The sequence below is a fragment of the Podarcis erhardii genome (assembly GCF_964252035.2).
Source record: "Podarcis erhardii genome assembly, chromosome: 3".
In the NCBI taxonomy this organism is placed as follows: Eukaryota; Metazoa; Chordata; class Lepidosauria; order Squamata; family Lacertidae; genus Podarcis; species Podarcis erhardii.
Window position 1 is genome coordinate 82,052,858 of NC_138507.1, and position 24,555 is coordinate 82,077,412.

The window sequence follows — 24,555 nt, forward strand, 5'->3', positions numbered from 1 at the left end:
AAGCCTTAATCCTTGGGCATGTCCACCAAAGGTGAAAGAATGTACCTTCAGTCTCCTTACATTTCCAACATTTGTTATCGGGCAAATGATAGATTTTTGCAAGCTTGACTGGCGTCATGTACCACCTATAAATCATTTTCATAATATTCTCTCGTAAGGCATTACATGCCGTAAATTTCAAACCGGTGGTCCATAACTGTTCAGCAAACATAATATTATGTTTTTAGTCAGCAAACATAATATTGTGTCCAACATCTTGTGCCCATTTAATCATAACAGACTTCACCGTTTCATCCTGGGTATTCCATTTCAGCAGCAATTTGTACATCTTTGACAGATTCTTTGTTTTAGGTTCTAACAATTCTGTTTCTAATTTCGATTTTTCCACCTGGAATCCAATTTTTTTATCCAATTTATAAACCTCCATTATCTGATAATAATGAAGCCAGTCTCGCACTTTACTTTTTAGTTTCTCAAAACTCTGCAATTTCAATTTATCTCCCTCTTGTTCCAAAATTTCCCAATATTTTGGTCATTTGGACTCCATATTAAGTCTTTTGAAAGCTTTCGCTTCCATTGGTGACAACCACCTTGGGGTTTTGTTTTCCAATAAGTCTTTGTATCTTATCCAAACATTAAACAATGCTTTCCTGACAATATGGTTTTTAAATGCTTTATGTATTTTAACCTTGTCGTACCACAAATATGCATGCCACCCAAAAGCATTATCAAATCCTTCTAAGTCCAAAATGTCTGTGTTCTCAAGAAGTAGCCAGTCTTTCAACCAGCAGAATGCTGCTGATTCATAGTAAAGTTTAAAGTCTGGCAGGGCAAATCCGCCCCTTTCCTTTACATCAGTTAATATCTTAAATTTTATTCTGGGCTTCTTGCCCTGCCAGACAAATCTAGAAATATCTTTCTGCCACTTCTTGAAACAGTCCATCTTGTCCACAATCTGTAATGTTTGAAACAAAAACAACATTCTAGGCAATACATTCATCTTTATAACTGCAATTCGGCCCAACAAGGAAAGCTTCAAATTTGACCATATTTCTAAATCTCTTTTCACTTCTGTCCAACATTTTTCATAATTATCTTTAAATAAGTTCACATTTTTTGCTGTCATATTTATCCCCAAATATTTCACTTTCTTAACCACAGTCAAACCAGTCTCATTCTGAAACCTTTCTTTTTCAGTTAATGTTAAGTTTTTCTCTAAAACCTTAGTTTTTAACTTATTCAATTTAAATCCTGCCACTTGACCAAATTCATTAATTAAGTCTAATACCCTTTTAGTACTAGATTCTGGCTCCTGTAACGTCAAAATTAGGTCATCTGCAAATGCTCTCAGTTTGTACTGTTTAGCTCCGACCTGCCTGCAGCACTCCTGACCATTGTTCAATAGTCATGGCACACTGGTTGAAAACCACTGGATTATGAGCTTGAAATGCTTTGTTAAACTTGCTCTAAGAAAGTGAAACAATGATGTGGTCAAATTTGGCTTGAAATGCAAAGGTATGAAATTGACCTTCACAAGACATGTATTTAGAAGTAAAAGTTCCAGTGGGGACTTCTGATGGGACTTGCTTCCACACAACCCTATGCATACTTACTTGGATGCAAGTCTTATTTTGCACAGTGGCAGTTGCTTCCGAGTAAACATGCATAGGACTGCAGTGTAATTTACTCTCTTTCACACATGTTGTACATGCTGGTCTCTAGGAATCCTAGCCATACCTACTCAGATGTAATTCTTACTGAATTCAATGGATCTTACTCCCAGATGAGTGTGCTTGGGATGGCAGCATTATTTTAGCAGAACAGGAGAGCAGTTGGTGGGCATCCTGCTCAATTAAGCTTCAAATTTACTCTCGTTTCAGAATGGTAGAACTTTTTTTTTTTAACCCACTGGAAACGCTATCAGTCATCTAACATCTCCTCCCCACCTAGCATTTGAAAGCGATTAATTGAAAACTGCAGTGAGGTCAAAAGCTGGCCCAGTGATTGAGGAGATATGCCATTCTTCCTAAAGCCTTTAAATGTATTACTTGGAATTCTCAGACATTAGTGGTCCCTAAGCTATTAATAATCCTTGGCAAAATCCTGACTGATGCAGTTGTTTTGCTGCTTTGTTGGAGCCATCATAGTCAGTTGTGTGTTTTTCATCAATTCTGATTATCTAATTCAGAAGACTTAGTGAGAATGCAAAATTCTGATTCATGTAGAGCAGAAAAAAAGAGATCAAGGAAATATTTTTAAGTGCCCTTTATCATATGGGGGAAGGTGGGTTACAAAATCATTTTTGAGGTAGAAAAGCCAATATTCATGTGAATATGGTGGCCTGGTGGACAAATCATGGCAACTCATCATATTTTGAAAAATGATTGAAAGCAAACATTTCTCAAGATACAGGAGATACATCATGTGGGAATGAAGGGGATCACTTTCATATAAGAGGGCAGAACTGATAGGCATGTCCCAAGCCCAGATAACATCAACCAATGGCCCATTTGGTCCAGCAGCTGGCTAACAGTAAATTGCATTTGCTACTTTATTCCCATCTAAGCTAACAGTAAGTTAGTAGAGTATAAAAAGAACATATGGTGCACGTTTCATATACATAAGAAGGATTCTGAGCTCAGCAGAACCTTTAATGAAACATGGCGGCCCAGGGAGGAAATACCAAACCTGTTTCCATTACAGCTCTTCTATAATCAAATAATTTACATACTTAATTTGGTCAATCAAATACTCAATGGATGCATTCATTACCCAATTACTTAGCTAGCAACTTCCCAAGTATGAAAAATCAATATTGTAAGTTAGACACAGAGCTTACTTAATACTTTCTCTCTCTTCTGTTTTAATGGCCATGTTTCATCAGTAGTAGATCAGCTATTTTGCATATGTAACATCCCAGGCTCAATCCCAAACATCCTCAGGTAGGGCTGGGAATGGCTCATATCTGAAACCTTGTAGAGTTACTGCCAGTGTCAGCAATACTGATCTAGACATGCCATTGTCATGACTCTGTGTGAGGCAGTTTCCTAAAACATCCTGCACCATCACCAACTGATTTTGGTCAGCTAAAAATAAAAGCGTTACTGCAACCAGCTGTTAACCATTCTGCTTCCATGTGCTGCTAACTGCTTCCATGACATCTGTCTCCTCAGTTGTTGTTGTTTTCCTTTGGAATTAACCCAAGGCGAGTGCACTGGCTGTAGTTTGATACTGTCTCAAGAGGATTCTATTTTTCTTGCAATCAACATGATAATCTTCAGCAAACACACTTTGTCTAGCTGCTAGGAAGGTGGAGTTTATAGGATGAACTAGGCTCGAAATGCAATGTATAAGCTTTTGTGTTACAGGGAGAAGCAATATGCTTCTGAATACCAAATGGTGAAACGCGCAGGAGGGGAGACGGCTGCTATGTTCATGTCTGGCATGCTAGTTTCCCACAGGCTTCTGGTTGGTGATTGTGAGAACAAGATGTTTGCCTAGTTGGGCCATTGGCCTGATCCAACAGGCTCTTCACAGCTGTTGGGAAGGGCTGTGATTTAGTTTAGGGATAGGGTGAAGATGTTTTTATGGCCAAGAGCAGCATTGTTTTGATGGAAAGTTGTTAGGGGTGCATTACAAACACCAAAGCAGGGAGGGCCTGGCTCACACATAATCATACTGTTGCATGTCACTCTAATCTGCAAGTGGTGAGAGATTCCAAGGGTTCCTGGAGCTTACCCAGAGTTCTGTTTCCTTTGGGATGATGGACAGCAGAGACTGTGATGTCTTTATGAGATATGGCTTGTTTACATGATAGAGGGACTCACAACATTCACACTCCAAGAGGTTCTTGCTTCTCCCATAATCACAGCCTTGGATTCCTTTTCTGGCTCTTCCAGCAACTGGATCTTTGATGTATGCGGGAATTAAAGGGACTCAGGCATATAGTCTACCCACCCCCTAAACACAACAAATATCCAATCAGATTGTAATTCAGTAATCCCAGCAGAAGAATGCAAAAAAGAAAAATGAATTGCACAGCTGAACTGTTAAATCTTGCTTTACAGCTGTTCAAACTTCAAAATGCAATTGTACCCCAATTGCAAATTGCAAAATGCAATTGCAAAATGCATGGATTACCTTTTGCAGGGAAGACAAATCTACCTCTGTAAACCACTATGTGCAAAAGTGCACTGCGAAAAATGACTGCTGTATGTTTCAAAAGCTACATGTGTAGGCAGCCTAAATGGTACCTTAAAGAGACCATGAAATATATACGCTTTAATTTACCTCTCATTCATTTTAAGTATCTTTATGCTTTGCACATCATAATAGTTTAATTGGGGATTTCCCCCCAGGACCAGTAAAGGCTGGTAGTCTGGATATATCCTATAAAATATGTAGGCGCAGCTCAATTTTACAGACACAACACACACATATCCATATACACGAAATCTATCCCTTTTACAGGAGTTGTTTATTTTCAGTAGCGAAAAGCTTCTTAACTTAAAAATAAATGCTTTTATTTAACTTGATACCCTTCTGAGGTTGACAATTCAAAAATACATATAAACACTTATTCTTGCCAAGAGGGTATAGAAGTTTATGTTGATGAGGAGGAATCACTGATTTTCTATTCACTTCTTTGAAGTCTCGGCAATAAATGTCGCATTCCTACCCAGGGAGTCTGGCTGGCTGGCTCTCATTCCGGATGACTCCATCACTAATTGAATCTTCCACTTTGTTATTGGGGAGAACAAAATCCATCAGTGGAGGGGGAGAAGTGTGCTATCATTTTGAAGTTCATTGCATGATTGATTGTAAATTTGCTCTTTGAGGTTCGTAGTTAGTGGCGTGGAAATAAAAATATTTCTGCGAATGAACAAATGAATGATTATTTGAATGATCTTTTCATATCAAATGTATATTGCAAGGCATAAGCTTGCTTCAGAGACATTTGCCTTCATCTCAATCCTTTCATTCGCTCGAGAGGTACTGCGTTAGGTCAAGCTAGCCTTTGAGGATTTGTGTGCGTGTGAAAAAAGAAAAGCAGCCAGATTCTTTGAACTAATATCTTCAGTAAGCATAGGCATGATAGCAATTGCAACTGCAAAGAGAGCCAGTGTGACATAGTGGGTAGAGTGCTGGACTTGGGCTCACGTCAGGGCTGGGTCATGGGCAGAATCCTGAGATGAACCAGGAATGGTGGAAGCAGCAAGAGTCAAAGGTTAACACCTACAGTTTCTGTGAGGCCACTTCCTTCCACCACTGTCTTACATCACTTCTCCTTTTTCCGTGTGGACAAATGAGGCTGGCCCTGACACCCTGTAAGAGGTCAAAGAGCAAGAGTCAGTTGGATAGCCCTAATTGCTGATAGTAAAGACAAGGAAACAAGAGTTTCTTTCACTGATTATTTGCTGAAGATACTGCGCCAGCTGGATATCTGGTGGGAGTGTTCCATTCCCCTGCATCGGGGGTGGGAAACTTCAGGCTTGAGTCAAATGCAGCCTCTAAGGCCCTAAGAGGCAAGTTTGCAGTGTAAGGTTATGATGTATTTATTACAACTTGAGGTAACCAGTTGCTCAAGTGCAGCTCAAACCACCCTACCTGGCTTAATCACCATCAATTGAGTGATGGATGCATATTCTCTCTCATATTCGGGAGCGGTGGGTATTTTGGCTTGACACCTCATGCACCCCATTGTGTACATTCAGCAGGGCACACCCCATGCCCCAGAGCATCAGACAAAGCCACCCCCCACAGCTTGTCAGTAATGCATGTAGGTTGGTGAAATTCACTTCAACGTAGGGTACTTGCTTGTCATGTCCTGGCCAATCTACACCCCAATTGAAACTAAATGCCTAAGGAAACATGGAACCCAAACCTCAATGCCTCAATGGCTCCCACAATGGCTCCCACCATTCTGCTCAGCCTCCTGAGGCTAAAAAGGCTTCCACTCTAGGAAGGGTGGGTGCAGCGAAGAAAGAGGTGATACTTGATGTGGTTCCAGCCTTTGTAGGCCAGTGCCAGTTTCATTCTGATTGGCCTGTTACGGCCATCAATCTCTGCTCTTCTTTTAGGAGAAAGTCTCTCAAAGCTTCCTCCTCCATTAGAGTGGGGCAAAGTTCCCTCCATCATAGCGACAGGGGGGTGGCATTCTGCTTCTTTCACTTGCAGGAGCTTTATTCCCTTTCAGAAGGGTGTGGACTTTGGATCCTGAAAGTGAAAGGAGCAGAACTTGTGACTTGTCACAAGTTGGGTCACTTGTCACTCCCAGCTCCCAAGCCATTCTGGCTCAACCATGTAGGCAGCCACCACAGTTCCCAGCACACAATTATTCCATATTTATATCTATGTATGGGTATCTGGTACATCGGAGGTGGGGCAGGCATACCGGTTATGTCTCACCGCTATGTGATCAGATAAGCCCATGGTACAAATGGACCTTGAATGTGTAAACTGACTCCATTGAAAAACACTGTATCTGAGGTTAACATGAAAATTTTGCCTGTGATGTTGCCCCTGCGACGTCGCGTTCATAACTGCAAGTTGCCTTTTGATGTTGCACTCCTAAGGTAATGACCATGGATGTGCGAACTGCTCTTATCTCTCAGCATGACCTATTGCATCAGCGGGCTGAAAGGATAAAAAATGGGATCCCTTATAATACATTGCCTCAAGCTCCTTGAAGGAAGTGTAGAGCGCAAATATAATGAATTATAAACCTGCAATTTCCATTCTCTTTAGTTAAGAGTAGTCCCATGAAATTCAAAAGCACTACACAAGGATAAATGGCCGAATGTGTCTAGGGTTGCCAGAATCATTCTGCTGGTGTAGGGGAGGGCGGGGGGGAAATATATCTATCGATTCTCACAAAGTTGATGTACTATAGTTACACTCTTTTGTTTTTTTGTCTTCCAATATCATTTTGGGAAAGCTACTAGCACAGCAGGAAATTTATAGGAGAACAGCAATCTGGAGCTATGCACATCTCCCCTTAACTCACTTGGTGCCACAGGCAATTTTATCAGCCTGACACTTGTTCTTAAAACCTTGGCTTGATTAAATCAAGCTCGACAGATCTCCTCTTTGAGTTGCGGCACCATAAAGGTGCTTGCTACAGCATGGGAGCACTTCACTGGGAAAACCTTTTAATAAGGTTTCTGGCAATGGGGGGGTGGGGAAATAGCGAAGGACGAACTCTTAGATGATCAGCATGGTAGCAATGGTGCCTTGAGGGTGTATCAAAACAACAAGGGGGGGGGGCTGTACTTCAATGGTAGAGCTGGTGGTTTGCATGGGAAAGGACCCAGGCTTAATTTCCCATTAAAAGAAATTGAGTGGCAGGGCTGGGAGAATACCCCCGCCTGAGACTTGAGAGAGCTACACCCTGGATAGAGCAGGGGCAGCACTGCCTGTTAGAGGCTGTTCTGGCCATCCCTGACTGGAGCACCACAATGGCTGTCCCCAGTTTATAGGCTGATGGAAATTAGGGACAAACTAGGAATGACATGAGTAGCATAGGTTGCTCTTGTGGAGTTGATTTTTCTCAACAAACAGCTGGCCTGTGTGCGCGGTAGATGGATTAGGACCATGGGGCCTGAACTGGAAGGAAAACTTCAACTGGTGCCAGTTGGAACTTCCTTCCCATTGTAAATAGCAGATGTTATGGGGAGAGAGGGGAAAGGTTTAAACCCTCTTCCGCTAATGCCGCAGTCCAATCCAGCTTTCACACTCCCTTTTCTTGTGCTGGCTAAACGTTAAAAGAAAAATCAACATGCCAAGGCAAACTATGTGACAAAACATCACATTTAGTTTGCCTCTGAGTATAAAGCAGCTCTTAACTAATTCTGGGGATCTAATAAAGAACAAAAGGATATTGATTTCTCATATTTCCTTGGAAGTTGTGAGTTAACTTAGAACCTGATGCAGAAGTACAAAAGTTATTTTTTGAAGGCATGATTCCTGCTCTTCAACAATACTGCTATCACTCCTGCAGCGTGGCCGACGGTCTTGGGATGAAGGCAGATGGGGAGGCGGGTGGGCTGTGTCAACTAAATGCACATATGATTGTACATTTTCCTCATTCAGTAGAAATAAGGCAGAAGTAGGGATGTTGTGGTCCTTCAGATTGCTGGCCTCCAACTTCCATCATTCCAGATGATTGGTCATGTTGTTGTAGCTGATGAGATTTGGAGTCAACAATATCTGGAAGGTCCACAGGTTCCTCAACCCTGATATAAGGCATAAGAAGCTCCCTCATACACAGTCAGACTATTGGCCCAACTATCACAGTATTGCCTTTTCACAGGCAAAGCACACATCCTGTAACCAGACAATGACTTCTCCCTAATGCACATTCATATAAAGTTTTTTTTTAATCCTATGAAAAAGGTTCAATCCTAAATGTCATGATGAACAAATTCTGTTGGATTAAAAAAAAGATATGACCATTATTTCATTGCGCAATCTTGGAGTGGAAGGGCCCCATCATGCCATTATAATGTTAGGAATTCAACTCATGTAAGCTTCTTCATTTACTAACCTAAAGGGAACTGAATAAAATATCTGCACATAGTGGGTTTGCAAGTTCTCAATCTAGTGACTGTCAATGTCTCTTCCTATCGCACTGATTCCATTGTGAATTTTGCAGTGCTTGCTCAGTAGCAATTTTAAAGACTGAAATGTGATAAAACACTTTTCACATCATTTAAAGGTGGAATTCATATGTTCAGTGATATGTACCACGTGATTGCTTGACATACCTTATGATGTTTTTAAAGGGTATGGGTGACCTATGAATTCTCATACCTAGTATTTGGAAAGTTTTCTCCCCCCATTAATATTCTAAACTAAATATTCTTCCAAGCACCTACACTGTATTGATAATGTTCTTTGGTACCCTATATTGAAAACATAATTGAATCATCGCTACACATATTTGTTAATTATACAGTTGTTGCCTGTATTATACACATTCTTGTCTCATCAATCAGCCTCCACTTATACCTTATTCTGGTAAATATATTGTGCAAGTATTGTTTCAAATACCACCAATTTTGCTTAACTGCGTAAATCAGAAATTAATTGTTAAATTAGATACCGTTGACATTCACAGTCCTTTTGCTTGTCAGCATTGAATGGGAAAGGTCTAACAATCTCCAATTTCTGTCCTTCACAGTAATATATTTGCTAATGCTTTTGATTTCAACTGATATATTACAGTTTCTTCTGTGGCCACAATAGAAATGGGGAATTTACATTGGTGGGTATAATGAAAACACAGAACACATTCAAACAAACATAACACACACAAAACAATGACAGAAATGGTTCCAGGAAGTTTTGGATCCATGATCTTGCAATCAGTATTGGTGTTAGAGTTTATTTACTTGGAAATGAGGCAACTATGGACCCAACTTTAGGTGTTTTGTAAATGTTTCATTGTAAAGCACTGTCATTAATTATCTGGTAGTGAGATTAAGGAGTACATCAATTAAATCTATAGGTAATTTACATTGGCAGCTTTTTGGAACGGCAACAAGGATTGAGCAAAAATCCAAATTATCTTAGAAAATGTACATAAAGTAACAAAATGAAAATTTATTTGCAGAATTGCAGCCATGCAGACTGTGGGGGAAATGTAATTAATCATACAAGGAAGAGAGGAGATTAAATGGATGACTATACAAAGATGAATAAACTGTATTGTAAGGGCTGATTCATATGGTACTGGAGTGATGTAGTTGCCAATTCCACATGGTTTGGGCCCAAGCAGAATATGAAATTGGGAATAATGCAGGATAGCCAGATCCATAGGATGCTTTTATGGCAGTTTCACAATTTTCCTGGTGTAGGGGCATATACAGGTGTTCCCTCCAACACTTCGCCACTCTCCAGCATCTCTTGCCTGAGGCAGCTGCCTCACTCTGCTTAATGGTAGGGCATTCCCTTAGCCTGTCTCTTCCACAGGGGAAATAGCTGTGTCAGAAGCAACCTGGCCAGGTTTTAGGCTGCACATGTACTTCTCTCCTAGACAAGTATGTCCCTTGTTTTGAAAATAACTCTAAGCTCTCCCCACCATCCCTCCAGTAGTTTGTGTACATTTTTTTAATGGTATTTACCTGATTAGGCTTTTGCAATTGAAATCAGGGCTGCCAGAGTTCTTTCTGCCTTCACACTCCACAGCTAATGATATGACCGAGTCAGGAATACTATAAAGTGTAGAGATTTTGCTTGAGCCACAGATGATGGGATTGCCAGATGCCAAAGCTTTTACTGCCACAGCAATATTCAGAAATAGATGGTCCAGGAAATTTTAATTTGCTTTTTAAGACAGGAAAAGAAAAGCAATGCAACTGAAAAGCAACAAGCAGTGAAATGATACTTCCTGCCTACCCTACCCAACTCCTGGATGATCATTTTATGAAGAAATCCATGATGACGTGGATTTGATTTTTTGTTGCCAAGACCCCAAAGGACATTTCACCTCAATCTGTTCTAACAGGAATTGAGTTCTGTTGGAGCTAGTCTACTTAGCAAGAAGTCAAGGCAATAAAAACCTGGTGCCTCATAGGAATATTTAGACAAAGGCTTCCAACTGGATTCAATGGGCTCTCTCAAACCACTCTCTTGCCTATAAAGATGAGCAAAGTAGTGTTTCAGTCCTCAGGAATCAGGCTAATATAAAGCATATTGACAGACAGATATTACATCTGAATGGGATTTTGGGTAGTTTAGCTATTATACATACTTTTTGTCAGCACACCCATAAAGAATACTCAGGAAACCATACTGTGATGAAAAAATTCTATTTTTATTCCAAATATAACAAGACAGAGGATCTGCACTTATAGCTCATTAGCCATATCAAAATATAGTCAGGGCAGGGAAGTTCCCTATGGTGATTCTGTGTATATTTGTTTGCTGAGTGAGGAAAGTATAATGGTATAATGTGCTTGTATAAACATACATTACTGAACATATAACTTCCCCTGCTTTTGTATTTATTTATTGTTGAAAACCCAATAAAAATTACATCAAAATTAATAAATGAAATAAATAGAAGGGTCTGCCTTCTCAAACAACACTGTCATCAATTCCATCATCTCACCACGTTGAGACTTTTTGTGAAAAGGACTGCTTCCTTTGTATTCCTGGAACATCTGCTTATTAAGAATGTAAGTGTAAAAAGGTGATGGACTACATGGAACTGGCGGAAATGACTGGCAGAATCCGAGACCAGGGAGAAGAGTCGGTGGAGGAAGATTGGAAGAAATTTAAAGACTATCTACAGAAACATTGTAAAATTAATGAATGTTAGAAGGATGCTGGAATGAAGTTATGTGGTTTTAGCAGAAATGTTATAAGGGTTTAGGAAAAAATAGACTGTTAATTGGTGAAAGGAGGGAAAGTAAAGTTACATTATATTAAGATAAATTACAGAACAAAAAGTGGAAAAGATGGAAAGGATTTGCTGAAATAGTTAACTGAACTAGAATACAAAAAAGGGAGGTGTGAAGAGGTCAAGGAAACAAGCAAATGAAAGACAAGTTATGGGAAGATAAGCTGTTTTCTTCTTCTTCTTCTTCTTCTTCTTCTTCTTCTTTATTGTGATGCGTTGTGTTGCTCTTGTTTGATATGGTGTTTTTACTCTCTTTTTTTGTAACCTTTAAAATTTTAATAAATATTACTTATAAAAAAAAGAATGTAAGTGTAAAAAACTATCCTCTTTTTCTACCCCTCCCAATAGTTATCAGGAAAAAATAACAACACAATTTTCTATTTCCACCCAATCCATTGCTCAGGTGGTCTGTATTGCTGCAACACACAATTTCAAATGTGGATGTAATCTGCACGCCCTCCTTGCTTTTCATAGGGCTGAATCAGCCACAATAAAATAAGCCCTAACAAATCAATTTTCAAAAAATACACCCATTCTTCTGCTGCAAAAGAATTGTTTTCATAACCATTAAGCATAAGATTCCATTATTGAAAGCAATGAGTATGTGAAGGCAACCCACTGCCACTGTATTGATGTTACCCCACCCAAGCTTAATAATAGATATAGTGAATAATAATACATCATGTGCCCACTGAAACTGTCATGTGTGTCGTGAACACTCACTAGAACACTTGAGCAAAACATTGTTTAACCTGACAGTACATTAGCCAACATGCAGAACAAACCTATGTAGCTCTGCTTAGAAGTCCCAATGAGTTCAGTAGGGGTTACGCCCATGGAAGCATGCATAGGATTGCAGTCTGATTGGTCTTGTTAAAAAGCATGTGTTAGATATGTTGGGAGATGGGCTACTACATTTTTGAGGGGTCTGATTTAGCATAAAGTTAAACTTGTTTGCCTTCTTTGCAGCATGGCAAATAAGCGGTGCCCACAGCAGCAGAAAAATGTTGAGATTCGGGGCTGATCACAGCTGGAATACTGTACACAGTTCTGGTTGCCATATCTGGAAAAGGATATTGTAGAGCTGGAAAAGGTGCATAAAAGTCAACCCAAATCATCAAAGGGTTGGAGTAACAGCCCTAGAAGGAACGGCTACAATGTCTGAAGATCCTCCAAGTGTCCCTATTTTCCAGAGAAAGCCCTGGATTTACAGAAGCTATCCCAGTTTTTGATTTGATTCCGGAATGTCCAGCTTTTCCTGAGGACATCCCTATTTTCATGGAGAAATGTTGGAGGGTATGGCGTTATCGCCCAAGCTAAGGTGATAAGTAATTATGCAGCCTTTAGAAGACAGTTGAAGGCAGCCCTTGTATAGGAAAGATTTTTTAATGTTTAATTATGTTTTTATATATGTTGGTAGCTGCCTAGAGTGCCTGGGGCAACCCAATCAGATGGGTGGGGTATAAATAATAAAATTATGATGATGATGGTATAAGGTAAAGGTAAAGGGACACCTGACCATTAGGTCCAATTGTGACCGACTCTGGGGCTGCGGCACTCATCTGAGCCCGGCTTCGGCTGGGGAGGGCGGGATATAAATAAAATTTATTATTATTATTTATTATTATTGGCCAAGGGAGCCGGCGTACAGCTTCCGGGTCATGTGGCCAGCATGACTAAGCTGCTTCTGGCGAACCAGAGCAGCGCACGGAAAGGCCGTTTACCTTCCCGCCGGAGTGGTACCTATTTATCTACTTGCACTTTGAGGTGCTTTCGAACTGCTAGGTTGGCAGGAGCAGGGACCGAGCAACGGGAGCTCACCCCATCGCGGGGATTTGAACCGCCAACCTTCTGATCGGCAAGTCCTAGGCTCTGTGGTTTAACCCACAGCGTCACCCACATCCCGATGATGGAATAGGTCGTCCCTATTTTCATTGGTGAAATGTTTGAGGGTATGGGTCTGAGGCTTTAACTCTTTAAAAGAAGATGAGAAAGGGAGCATGGTAGATCTATATAAAATTATGCATAAGGTGGAGAAAGTTGCTAGGGAGACTAGCAACTTTTCATATCCCCTTTTATCCCCTTTTCATATTATTGAAATCTGAGCCAAACAATGAAGCTAAAGGATTTTGTGATGCAGGAGGAACAAAAGAAGTACCGGTATTTATTCACAAAGCATAGAGCTAAACTGGAATTGATAGCCTCAAGATGGTCACAGAACAGGCCAGCTTTAAAATTCATGGAAGGTTATCAACAGTTATTAGTCATGATGGCAAACCATGCTGAATACTGGTTGTTGTGAATCATGAGCAGAAAGGAGCTACAGAGCTCATGCCGTTTGTGGGTGCCCAACAGACATCTGGCTAGCCACTGTAGCAACAGAATGCTAGACTAGATTAGCCTTTAGTCTGATCTAGTGGGTTGGCTTCTCTTACCAGGTGAATTTCTGCATGCTTGGGTGATAACTGGGAAAGACCAATGTGATTGGCCCATCTTGCCAGTTTGGGGATGCTATGGTTTTAAACCAGGTATCACATCATGAAGAGTTCTCGAGGAGAGTTATAGTGTGTATATATTATGGTCTTTTTTTTGCTTTTTCACCTGTAGTGGAAATTTACTTCAATGGGTTTGTAAATTACCTGCTAAATGTATGTTTTATATTCATTTGCAATTAATCATACCTACATAGGCAGAGATGAAAAACTCATGCTGATATTAGATCAACTGCAAGTCAAAAGCTTTGTAGCATAATTCTTCTCTTGTAATTAGTGCATGTATAAAAATAGCAACTTAATTTCATCCCACACCAATTAAAGGCTTGGATATTTTGCAGCAAATTCCAATATAGTAGAAAAGTACAGTAATTAGTGCTTCATTGGTTGTGTAATTTGAAATTATGTAAATCATATAGCTACTAAACCACAGTTAGTGGAACTTAAGAACCAATTTAAGCTTAATTAACACACAATAAGAGGATTATTAAATATCCACATGCATATCTGATATACATTAGCAGAAACTGAAACAGCTTAGTTTCCTAGGGGCAATATTTTAAGGGGAGGATTGTTACTTGGAGAACACATCATTAAGTGAAGATGAACACACTAACATCTGAATTGCGTGTCCATAAGTGGAGGGAGTAGATATTTGGATGATGCCTCAATAAAAGTCACACTGCCTCAGAAACTTGCTTTAGAAGTCTAGGACATGTGAAGAGGAAAGTATATTTGCAAGAAGAACGCCTTGGTCTTAATCCAGCATGGTTGGCTTTGAATCCTGCTCTTGATATTTACTACATGCGAGGTAGGCACCGCTGCTAAGGTAGCTACAGCAGCAAACTCACAATCCAGCCCAAGCTGTGACTCAAACCTTGCTGTGTTATGATCAGATGACTCCAAGCTATATACTGATTAGTTACTGCCCCTATAAATCTGCAAATTTCCCCATATTTCTTTCAGTTAAGCAAGAACAGGCTTCCTCAACCTTGGCCTTCCAGATGTTTCTGGCCTACAACTCCCATGATCCCTAGCTAGCAAGACCAGTGGTCAGGGATGATGGGAATTGTAGTCCAAAACATCTGGAGGGCCGAGATTGAGGAAGCCTGAGCTAGAGGTTCCTAGGACACAAGTCTCAGTAGGACCAGAAGCTCTCCTAGGTAGAATCTACACATAGAAGAAACGCTGTGAAAATGCTTTTTTTTTTTTTTTTAAAAAAACATTTTGAAAAATACATTGACTTTTGCATAGCTCACTGTCACCATCTAGTGTCACATTTGTATCTTGCACTTTACAACACATTTAAAACGTTTTATTTGCAGCTGTGTAGCTGAGTCCCCACTCGGTCACTGTAGGATAGCTGCTGGTTTGTTGACCATAAATGAAGAGCCTTTGTTTCATGTACCGTCTGTGTGCTTGACCTCTTCAGCCTCTGTCTACCTTCAGGTTGTGAACAGCTCACCGGGGATGTTGCCATTCTACAGATATACGTAGGAGCACCTGCAGCATCCCATTTGCTAACCCAACCTTCACTAGAAGGCATCTCTTTTGTTAAAGGGGCTCAGCTTGGTCTGGTAGTCTACACTGACAGAGCAGCAGGAAGGACTCTGATGTTAGTGCTTCTGTAATGAAGTGCAAGGATGGCAAAATCCCCTGGCCTGAGTGCCACTGGCACCCATGTTCATCTTGTAAGCACTTCTCTCCATGACTGGGGCTATAGGAGAGACTAGGCTGTAGGAGACAAGAACTCTGATGTTGCTTCAGCAACAAACTGAGACTGAGTCCTATATAGTAGGCCTTATGCGGCCTTCTGACTGAGAATCCTTATCTCATCCCCTGAAGGTGGGGATCTGCCTCCAGAGTCATGAGACCTGATGGTGGGATGGCCAGGGCAGGGCAGCTGTGAGGTTGTGACTATGAGAACACACCAGCGGGAACAATGGATTGATCCTGTTATTGTGCCCTTGTAGCCCCATCTTCACCACCACCCTGCCCTGTCCTTGCACCACCTAGGAAAGCCACAGGAAGGTCAGAAACACCACCCATTATGCCACTGACTCCTGGGTGTCAAAGTTCTACTGAAATGATTCAGAACAGTTTAGAAGCGAGAAAGCCATTTGCCCCTCCAAAACAACCTTCTTGTTGCTGAAAAAGGCTTAAGTCTGAGTTTCAGTCACATTGTAAACATGCAATTTAATGTGGACGGTAGAGGGGGCTTCCCACATGAGCTTAAAAGATGAAAATAAACAGAGGGAATGAACAAAAACAATGGTTTTTTATTGAATCAAGCTACATTTTAAAGTCTGGCTCTCTTGCAACTTACTGCTCACAGTGTTGTCTGGAGAGAGGGCAGATCTTTGAAGTTGAACAACTTGTTTCTTATCTGTTTTCTTATACATTTTTTCATGGTGTATTGATTTCCCTGGCAGAAAGCGGTGGTTCAGTTTGTTGTGCACATTTCAGTGGTTATAGGCTGAGTAGTCAGGACTTCTGGCAAAGCTGAAGATTAGAGAATACTGGGTGCCAGGGAAAATGTAGACTCATAGAATTGTAGAATTGGAAGAGACCCAAAGGATCATCTAGTCCAACTCGCTGCAATGCAGGAAATCACAGCACTCCCTTAAGGCACTGTTTTTTCTTCTTCTATTCTTCATTTTATTTATTTGATGTTTTCTCATTATTATTATTATTACTACTATTACTACAAGCAATGAACAATGCAAAAAAACAACAACAACGGACAGAACAGAATTAAAAAAGAATAACAAGAATAATAACGAATCATTGCATGTGAAAATCCTGGGGTAGCCATGTTTCCCCCCCCCCCATCAATTTCCATGGGGAGCAGCGGGTTGCCATCAAGTCCCATCATTCTAAATATTCTAAATATGTGTTTCGGGAGTGATTTTTTAAAACAATGATTTCTCACTAAAAATCTACCTGGAAATGAGATAGACTTAGTCCTTTTCTCTCTGAGAACTGGTCTGTCCATTCCCATTCAGAATCAAATCCTATTGAATTCAATAGTTCATGATAGGATTGCACTGTGACTCACTAACTCTTTTGTCCTTTTTATATGGTGGGATACAAGAAGTCAAACATTCACAGTACTTTATTCAGACCAGTCTATATAAAAGCTTCAGAAAGCTTCTTTCTTTTACTGCAAAAAACAACCCCCACCCCATGAAGCAAATCTCCAGGGGGAGATTTTTATACCTTCTGTTTTGCACATTAGCTCTTCTGATGTACAATCTGTTTAAACCATTTTCATGTTTACTTCTAAATCTGCCTTTTTCATGTTTGTATCAAAACATGAAAATAAACATGCATTTAATGCTGAAATTTGCCAGAAAATGATAGGAGGCTGAACTGGGTAATAGTTTCCTCTTCTTTCCATCATATCTGATTCTGCTCAGATACCCAAAGAACGATCAGCATTCATATATCTGAAGAGAGTAGAAAGAAGAGTAGGAGAGCAAAAATAATTTGTTGTACAATAATAGCAAATGTCACCCTTGCCACAATGTAATCATTCCAGTTTTATTACTGGAGCCACTTCTCCATTCTCACGTACAGCCAAAATGCATTTCAATACGGTTAGCTAAATATAAAGCTTAGCTTCAGTTGCAGCACATGAGCTGAGGCCCAGCTGCTGTGCCACCTCCCAGCTCTGTTGCTTCTGCTGGCCACAAGGATAGGGATGTGTCAGGGTAAGGCAGCACCAGGTGGTTGGTGGCAGGTTCAAATGTGGGTGCATTTGTGACTGCTGCCAATCCAGTGCTGTCCCAAAGGCCACTAAGATGTGGATGTATCAGGCCTACAGCCAACAGGGGCCTAGGCTTTGAGCTCTCATTTTATGCTTTCATTTTAAATAAGTTTCTAGCCTGCCTAGAAAGAAAGTCATGAATCAAAATGTGCAGGTACGAGTGATTTCTGTGAGATGAGCCAGCATGGCTGCTCCTGATTTCCACCGTTCTTAACCAATGAATGAAGTCATTGATGAATGAGTTGTTTGAACACCAGGTGATAGGAATCCCTGTGGTCCTAAAAAGCTACTGTTTCTTCTTTACATCTCAAAAATGTCATTCTACTTAGTATCTCCATCTGAGATCTCTTTCTTGACCCCATCAGTGTATATGAAGTCAGGCTTTTTGTCGCAGTCTGCATTACTTTACACTTACTTCTATTGACCTTCATCTGCCATTTTGTTGCCCATTCACCCAGTTTGGAGACATCCCATACTGATAAATTTTAGAACTGCCACGGCTATCTTTCCTTTTGTTCTCTGCCTAGCCAGGAACCTGTGTGTTTCTTTGAAGGTTTCTTTTTAGGTTACAAGCCAGAGTTTTACCTTCTCAGAAATGGCATGCAACCATTGCTTCTTTATCCCAGAACCTGAGGTATGTAACCTGAGATCTGTTGCACCTGGGGGGGAACCTGTTAAACCTGTCTTCTCCATCATGGAGCTGAATTTACAAGCTGACTTCATGGCTATAACATCCAACCTAATTCTGGTATTTTCTTTTCAAACAAATCATTGTCCCTCCCACCTGACGAAGAGTTCTTCTGCCGAACATGGAAGCATGCCACAATTTAGTTAACATTCTAGTTGATCTTTATGAAGCTGTTGCCCAACTGTGGATTTTGGAATCCTATGACAGGATCATAGAGTTGGAGTGGGCCTTGTAGGCCATTTAGTCCAAGCTTGGCCTAGTGAGGAAATCCAGAACTAGAGCATCTTGAACAGATGGCCATCCAGACTTTGTTTCAAGGCCTCAAATGACAGTGTCTGAATATGTATTATTTATCAGTGTTACTCTGGGGGCAACACAAAGTTCAGAAAAGTTGCTTGTAACAGTCTGTGAGATTATCTGCCCACAATTCTCCACAGAATTCTGTTAAAATAAATTATTGGGTTTTTTTTTTCTAATTAGAGTTGAGGAAGGCAGAGCTTTCTGTACCAGGTCAACCCACCATGGATCAATTATTAAAGAGAGTGATTTAAATCAGATGCATGCTACTTATCCTTTCAAAACTTGGCAAGTGTTCATTACTTCATTAGAAAGATCACTGTTTTCCAAAAGTAGCACAGTGATCAGTGTCTAGTATTTCACACCAGCAACATTCTGAGCCAGTTGTTTTAAATGAAATGCATGTCTCATAGCGGGAATAAAATATCTAGAAATGCTTGACATGTGCTGCCACTGAATTTTTCCAGCTTTCAAATTTCAATATTGTATTAAACAGCAAATGGTGCCTCCAGTCAGCGTTAACAACTAGGTTTGGCAATCTACTGCAGTCTTGGCATCTGCATGTTACCTGTTTTCTTTACCGACTGCGACTTATCAGTGCAGTCCTGCAATATGAGTCTATAGTCTTGCTCCTTTTGCATGTATTTTTAAAACTCTTTTTTATGTTCATTGCTTTTAATGTTTCTGTTAAATTTACTCCCTATCTCAGGGTCTGAAAGGTACTATAAAAATAATTTTAATCAATAATTTGTGAGGATGAGTCAAATGTGGAGCTCTTTGGTATGGCAAGGCAGGAGAATAACATGTACATAAAACACAGAGATCATATGCTTAATTTTTTCCACCTCTCTTCTTCCATCACTTTCATGTAAGCTGAGCCAAATTGTACCCCGATGCAACTCCCATTCCTCAGTTACTTTCCACTGCCTGTCACACTGAAGCAAAATATAAATGCTTTCTCTAATCTCATTAACAGTTTAATTCTATTGGCCATCTTTCATAGGCTACTGCAGACCTAATCAGATCTATAAGGGAGACTAAGAAGGTTGTGGGTGTCTCACATGAGCTGAGACACAATGGAGGACGAATCAATTTAAGAAAGTGAGAAATAACAATACAGTGGTACCTCAGGTTACATACAGTTCAGGTTACATACTCCGCTAACCCAGAAATAGTGCTTCAGGTTAAGAACTTTGCTTCAGGTTGAGAACAGAAATCGTGCTCCGGTGGCACGGTGGCAGCAGGAGGCCCCATTAGCTAAAGTAGTGCTTCAGGTTAAGAACAGTTTCAGGTTAAGTACGGACCTCCGGAACGAATTAAGTACTTAACCCAAGGTACCACTGTAACAGGAATGGAAAAACTCCTTCTGAAAATGAAGTTACTTAACATGAAGAGGAATGTCACATATTTGGTTTATCAAGTGAAGCTATTGTTGTGATCAATTTACCCTCAACCACATTTCAGACATGATATTCAATGCACATATATTCCCAATAAATATTTGCTACTAAACCATACATGGCAGCTTTTTTTTTTAACAGATTCTATAAAACATTAATAAAACTATAATTTGAAATAGTAAGCTTCTTTGTTAACTTTCCTTTTCGAAGATCATAGCTGGTTTCACTGGAGCATAAAGCTGTTTCCCAACTAAATCTTGTTTACTATAATTTATTTAAGCATTTTTGTGTAGCTTTCCCATGTTCAAACATTTTTGCCATTCTTTTAAAATCCATGAAAGTCAACTGATAAATTATTTCACACTTCTACAATATGTTTGATCATACAAATCAAATGTTCTGGCTTTCCTAGTACAACTTTTGAACCTAGACCACGGCCACTACCTTCACTAGTCCCAGTGGACAGCACAGAAAATAACTATAAAGCAAATTTAAGTTTTGAAATATATAGGTCAATAAAAAGTTGCATCATTATACTGAACTTAATTACCCACACTTTCTGGTTAATTGAGCTCCCCGTAGACTCAATATATAATCTCATAATCAAAATGCTGTCATATATGTATTCCCATATACTCATATTTCTATGGACCATCTCACATTTTTGGGTGTACACTAGCATTTGAACAGTGTGTGCTGTGGTAAATGTAACATGTGAAGGAGTAATGAGCATGCCCAAATATGCAGCTTATGCTCATCAAGAAACTGCAACCAGTCATGGCCTTTATCACGTTCCCAAACTTGAAATGACTCTGTTGGTAAGTAGAATCTTGTATGTTCATAATTCTCAAATGTATAATGAACCCTGATCTTGATCTAACAAACCCTGACACTTTTAAAAAGTTGATTATGAGTTAATTTATATTTTCTTTAACTATGTCATCTGTATAGTTACAGGGGATTCTCCTGACAGTCATGTGAGGAGATGTAGGGTCTTTAAAATCATTTTCTTTAACCTTTTAAGATTTTAAACAGCCATCTTTTCCTTTGGAAATAATGTTACCCAGTCACCTAGAGCCAGATCTTGTGACATTTCTGATTCCATTTCGAAAGTGTGCAGAAGCAGCTGCACTTCCTAGTGTCTCAGAGGTCTTTACTTTTAAGAAATTTAAAGGAAATTTAAAAAAAGAAAGAAAATGGTTAAAAAGCCCCTGGACCAGCATTCCTATAAGTTTAAATTTGATGCTGCTACTAAATCTTGTAATAACAGAACTTTTGACGGAGTTCATAATATGAGATTTGAAATGTGGTGAGCAAATTGCCAATTATGATGGGATCAGTTTGCCCATCATTAATCAGATGATCCCATGTTTTGCGGACTGTGCATCATCCCTTCACATTCACATGTCTACAAAAACAAATACTATTGTATTTGAAGTGACATAATCATTGTTATCTGTTGCACTGTCTTCCACAGCGGTGCTGAAAAATATGAAAACAATTTTTTTGACTACACATAGGGTGGTGGTGAATGAATCAATCCCCCAAAAGAGTGTGTGTGTGTGATTTCTCCTACATTTTTAGAATGTGGTTGGTACTTATTTGTATTCATCGTAAAAAAGTGACCAACGGTTCTTCATTTTTTCTTGCTTTAAAGCTGCTGTTCCCAAGGGTTCATGACTTTCTTTGCAGCTTTCTGATGTCCACACTTCCTGCCATGTTTTGGGAGTGACACCAGGTTGCATTCTTCACAAAGCATTCTGGGAAATATGGTCAGAAGCAGTATCAGGCTCTCTCAAAAGCTTTCCACAGGCCACACTTTCTGGTGACAGGTGATAAAGCAAGTTGCAACCACCCATTCTCCAAGAAAACAGCTGAAAATCACATATATACCATATTTGGAGGAAGAAAATATTTTCGGGAAATAGAAAGTGGGAATTGGCTCAGACGTAGTGCCTTCTGTGTGTTTCAACTATATTCAGAAAACATTTCTCTTTTCAGCTCAATTCACGAGGATGGAGTTTCAAGTGGATTAGTTCGTTCGGGTGGTACTTTGGATGTGAGGTCAGAACTAGGTTCATCTAGGAAGCAGGGTTCATCTGTAACTAGATGCAGTCAAGTTTCTCTGTGTGTTGAGAAATGCACAGAGTTGTAAGAGGGAGAGTCCAGAAGGGTCTCAGAGCAAAAAGTGTTGATCGTGTTTCTTTGAGTATCTTGATTAACGATCTATGAGAAAAACCAAACAGCATTTTAATTAAGGGTAGAAGTGAAGATAAAGTGGAAAGTTTTGCAAACATGCAGGAAAATACTGAGAGGCACTGAGAAGAATTTGAGACGATCCAAAGATAAAACGTGTAACATTATGATACGCGGCTCAAAACAGCAGAATGCAATACTGGCCTGTTTCCACAGAATTGATTATGTTATGGACTGAGGAAGTAAGAGTCATTATTTTACATCTAGTTAAAAAGTCTCTTATGGGTAGCTCATCTCCAAAGTGATGGTGATCAGTTTGCCTTGCTGTTACAGTCAAGCTGGCATAATGTATCCATGAGAAACATTTAATTGTGAGGAAATGTTAAGGGTGTGCTTCCTTATAAAGCACACTGTGGCAAACTCATACCATGCAGGGCAGGATGGGGGCTTATCCACAAACTCACTTAGCTTTAGACATGCCACCATCTCTGTGAAATATGGAAATATTACAAACAAAATCCTGCCGTGTGGAGCATTCCAACATCTCGGATTTCAGCCAGCCACACACCCTTTTCTAGAATACACCCCTTTTATTTTGTCTACTTTTCTGTTGATGCTCATCAGCTGAATTCACTATAGCTGGATGGCAGGGGAAGAATAGCTTGTTATGAAGCGTTGAGCTAATGGAGAATAGCTGTATTACTCTTTGCCCTCCCTCCCTCCCTCCCTCCCTCCCTCCCTCCCTCCCTCCCTTCCTCCCCCCCCCCCCCGGTTATGTAGAATTCTAGCACTCCATATTTTCCTATTGCCCAATATAATTCCCACAGGGTGTGTTGGGCATAACTTTAAGAACCATGCCATTTTAATGCTGAAGCATTCTGGGAAAATGAAGATTGCAAGCAGCTGCACTCTTAGCCAGTGCTTTGCTTTGCAGTGTCAGCCATTTAAACAACTTAAAGTGGTATCAATGGCCATTCTCTTGACCATGTGATGTGTCCAGTGTTGATGCTGGACCTGGTTGCTTAGACCGTTTCTCCATATTTTCCCGTTTCCCTGAAGAACCTTATAGCCTGTGACTCTCCAGAAGTTGGCACATTCTGACCAAGCTTTTCTGTCACCTAATCCTTTAATAAAAGTAAAAGAGGCACTGAGGTAACTTGGAGAGAAAAAAAACAACAGATTAATGTATGCTGTAGCAAAGAGTTTGCTTCATGCTCCTCAGGCCCACAGTAGTCATATGTTACTTGCTAAGCAATTGCTAAGTAGGATGGGTCTCCTTTAGAGACCTTTCTGGGAAACTTTCCAACTTATTTTCTCCCTGTTTTGATCTCAAGGTTGTGCTTAGAATTATGCGGTGTTATGGAATAAGAAACACACAGCACATTACATCAGTCCTTTGGATGGAAAAAGCTGCAGAGTGAGAACAAACATTTTCTACAGGGACACTCCTAAGCTGGTTGGCAGTTGGCATCTCACTGATATTTCATTAGGTGTTAATGTGTCTCCTTTGCCCAGGAGACACATTAGTTATGGCTGAGTGAGGTTTGATAGGTATTACACAGGAGGATTTGTATACACTTTTTCTTTTATGTTAATGTTGTCTCCATCCTGATTAGATGTGAGGCAACTGCATTTTCTAAGTACAGTCCTCAAGCTAGGACAACAGCATGAAACAGAGGCAGGAGCACTGAGCCAGATGGTGCAAGGAAGGTAGCAGTTGTGCCTGAGGCTAATCTGTCCTTTATCCAGGCCAGGGTTTCAGAATGCCTTGGGTTAAGCACAGATTAGTTCACCCCAGGACATATACTAGCCTGGCAGGGCAAGAGGGATTCTGGAAGGAAGAGTATTAGTCTGCTTGTGGTTGAATGCAAGGAAGGAAACAAAACTTTACACCTACTATGCTTAGTCTGAATCCAGATTCTTATTTCTAAGAGCTCCAAGGCCTCTGAACACAAGTTAAAAAGAAGAAGAAGAAGGTTTGGGCACAGCACTGGGTAATACAGTTTCCCACAAAACCCAACTCATCCTTACAAATAAAAAGCTCTCACAATAACGAAAAATAAGGTTAAATAATAATAATCTTCAGCAGTGCTTTTTTTCTGGGGGGATGCAGAGGTAAGCACACCCCAAAACATTTTGTGAATCTAAGTTTGGCCTCATTGAGGGGCAGTATTTCAGTATGAGCAGGAAAATGAGAGTACCCCTAAACATTTTTTTTTTTTTAGTAAAAAAGCACAGGTCTTCATAATCTGGCGAAAGCCAATCAAAGATGGAGCCATGGGCTTAGATGTTTCCTATCATGGGTGCAG

At 40.1% G+C, this 24,555-nt stretch overlaps 1 long non-coding RNA gene across 1 annotated transcript in view; it reads right to left on the reverse strand.

Moving 5' to 3' along the window:
- LOC309339591 overlaps positions 1-24,555 on the reverse strand; it is a 474,307-nt gene that overhangs the window by 128,351 nt on the left and 321,401 nt on the right. The window lies entirely within an intron of this gene.